We start from the raw sequence: 3412 nt of genomic DNA, 5'->3' as shown, positions 1-3412 counted from the left end.
AGTAAGCCACTGACCTGTATATGTATGCAACTAAAAGATTAAATAGTCAGTAGTTCAGTTCCTATATCTATATATCTTCTTCTATCAAATTTCAGGAAATATTTATGTATGCATTCATTCATGTTAAAAATGTATTTTAATTAAAAATACAACATTCCCTTCTTACATTTCCTTCCTCGAACTCCTCCTATGTTCTTTCCTTTCAGCCCCTCCCAGGTCTCCCTTAATCTTCAAATTTATGGACTCTTATTCCATGACTATTGTTGTTACATATATGTTTGTACAACTATAAAAATAAAACTTACTGAGACAATTTAGTGTTGGTTGTATGTATATGATGTCAGGACTGGCCATTTGGTATGGAGTAACTAATTAGGGGCTCACACCTAGGAAATGCTGGTGTCCTTCTTTCCTGTCCAAACAGATGAACCTTTAAAACAACCTCTCCTTGAAATCCAGCCTTCTCTCTGGAGAACAACTGTGGTTTTCATATACTATAAGTATATGACTATATAAGTATATAGACTACAAGTGGGGAGTAAGAAAAGTGTTAAAAAACATAAAAGCCTTTTCTTTTTTTTTAATAATAGAAATTTTTATTTTGAGTCATTTGGTTTCAAGATCTTTCTTTGCCCAACAATAGCCACAGGGAAATTACACGATCCAGTAAATGAGAGTCTTGACTAAAGAATATTGTAAAGAAAGAATGCCCACAATAACAGAACCCCCCCACACACACTTTATACTGCAGTGCCCAGGGCAAGACAACAAGTGGAGGCTGTGTATCCGTGTTTAAGATAGGAATCAAGTCCAAACAGTTCATGAACTGTGCCCAGACGTACCTTGGTTTATCATAGAATTGCAATAAAACCTGTTGTAAACTGAAAATATCATGAGTCTATATGATTAATATGCCTAGTATCCTGATCACCACAACTTAGCAAATCACCTACCACAGATTTTCACCTGAACACTCTCAAGACTACAGTGGTGACTTGGAGCTGAAGCTCAATGCTCCCATCCAGCATCTTGAGAGGCTGTGAAGGAGGCATGCAGCACATATACTAAAATTGGAACGATACAGAGAAGATTAGCATGGCCCCTGTGCAAGGATGACACTCAAATTCGTGAAGCCTGTTCTTTAGGATAAAATTGCATTCTGGTGAAATACTAACACCAATAGTAAGGTTTTAGTGCACATTGTTTTATATGCTTTCGCGACTAAACCGCTGAAGTACTGTTAATAAAAGGAAGCATCAGTATTTGTAAAATCCAATATGTAACTAATTAGTGCATAAATGGTTTATAACACCTTGGATTTTGGCTGTTATTACACTCTCCATATTTGGCATAAAGGAAAGAATTATTGAAACTGTTACATCTTGACTGTCAGGGTTCACAGGTTGACAACTTTTTTGATTGCTTTTCTCTCTCAGTAGCCTGGCATCATGAAAACTTAAGTAAAGCTGAAGTTTCCAGCTTAGTTACAGTTTGATTTCTCATATGCTGTGACCAAATTTTGGTGTCTTCAGTGACAGGCTATCACTATCAAGTTGTGGATAGCAATGAAGGAAATGACAATAGTCTGTATTGGTTTGGGTCTTCTGGTACTTTCTTAACCAATAGCATATAGGTAGGTATCTCATATCTAGAGCTTGAACATTTAATAATTCATGGCTTCCAGGAGGAGTCTAATCCATCAGTGCAGGGAACCAACATGAGACAGGAAATAACATATTTATGTTTGCAGTCTCAAAACTGTAATCCAAAGGGATTTACAAGAGATGTAAAACATTCAGAAGAAAACGATCAGTGTGAACAGGCTTCAGAGTACAAGCTCAAAAGGGGAAATGTTAGGTAAATTGTTTATCTTGTTAATTCCCCAAATTTCACGATGCTTCAGATCTGTTTACAGGCCAATAAAAGCCAAAGTCTTCAACTAGGCAGGTAAAAAACCACTGAGACTTAATTTAAGGAATGCTATGATTCAATGTTATATTAAAATGCACTATCAAAGCTCGCATAATGTGGCATGATATGAATTCTGGTCAGCAATCAAAGCTCTACCAAATACATTAACATTTTTAATTTATTTTTAAATTAGCATGCAAAGCAATATGTTTCATTGCCATGTTTTCATGCATACTTCAGTTTTGGGGATTGTCCTGCTCTCCTCTCTCCCCACTACAACATTCCTGCACTGTAGGAAATAACAATTGAAAATGGGTCAAATAACTTAATTTAAAAGTTGAAATGTGGGACCTTTTGAGAGACAAAAATTCAAAATCTTAGCTTAAGGAAGAACTCTCTGAACAGTATGTCAATAGCATGCTCATTGCTTATTGCATAAGCAATGCTTATGCTATTGGCATAAGGAAATAGACAGGAAATAACCCTAAGAATTGACCTGAAGTAAAAAAAAGCTTCAGTATAGCAAAGGAAACTGTTACCAGAATAAATGGAAAGTGGAAAACATGGAAAATCTTTGCAATCTATTCTTCAACCTATGTCTTAATATTGAGGTTATACAAAGAACTGTAAAAATTAAATACAGACTAATCCTCTGCCAAACTATTGGCAATCACTATGCAAGCTAATAAACTGAACAGATAGTTCTCAATAGATGAAACACAATGACCAATGGATAATAATAAAAAACTGTTTAATATATAAATAATTTCGATTTTTGTAGATATTGAAAGATCACTTGTAGGTAACCTATGTTTTCTGCTCATCATTGGCAACAAATCTCCAAGATTTGTGAAGTTAGAAGGAATTGAGGTAAGAGAAGTATTATTTTTAAAAGAAGGCACTGCCATGTAACAGCAAAACCGTTTACAGGGCCACCCTGATGGATCCTTTAACAACATTGTCAGCTGGGAAAGAAGCTAAAAGACAGTGTACAAAGACTTGACACCTGAGGAGGATAGGAACAAAGAGCTAAGGTAGAATTGTAGAAACTAGAATGTCAATGAGAGATGTTAGTCTAGTTATAGTCCATAATTCACAACCAGCAAGTAAATGAGTCATAATTCACATTTCCTGTGTATTTGAATTATAAAATCCTGTTCAAGTAAGTGACTCTATATGTGCAATATTTTCTCTTCAACAACGATTGTTTCCTGGCATTTTAGTATTGAACAACAAGTGGTCCAATATTTGTAAACAAACAATACATTAAACATGCTTTTTTTCTTTGGAAAGACTCTTACAAAACATTATTAAGCATCCCAGAGGCAGCCTACTGTGTTTGAACCTGAGAACAGAATTGAGATAAAATATTTTGCTCTCAGTATTTTATGAACATTCTTTCCTGATTTTGTACTCTAAGTAAATTGAGAATAATTGTTTTTGTAAGCCACAAGAATACAAAAGGACTTATACTTGTAAGACCTACATTTCATTTCATTAA

At 34.8% G+C, this 3412-nt stretch overlaps 1 non-coding gene across 1 annotated transcript; it reads left to right on the top strand.

The window, feature by feature from the left end:
- The first annotated feature begins 1039 nt into the window (after positions 1-1039).
- LOC126495519 (U6 spliceosomal RNA) lies at positions 1040-1143 on the top strand. Its single transcript, XR_007590161.1, has one exon. It is a non-coding gene; the product is annotated as a U6 spliceosomal RNA (small nuclear RNA).
- The last annotated feature ends 2269 nt before the right edge of the window (positions 1144-3412 follow it).

This window comes from Alexandromys fortis, unplaced genomic scaffold (genome assembly GCF_014885135.2).
Source record: "Alexandromys fortis isolate MF-2015 unplaced genomic scaffold, M_Fortis_MF-2015_v1.1 scaffold_511, whole genome shotgun sequence".
Classification (NCBI taxonomy): domain Eukaryota; kingdom Metazoa; phylum Chordata; class Mammalia; order Rodentia; family Cricetidae; genus Alexandromys; species Alexandromys fortis.
This window is presented reverse-complemented; position numbering and strand designations above follow the sequence as displayed.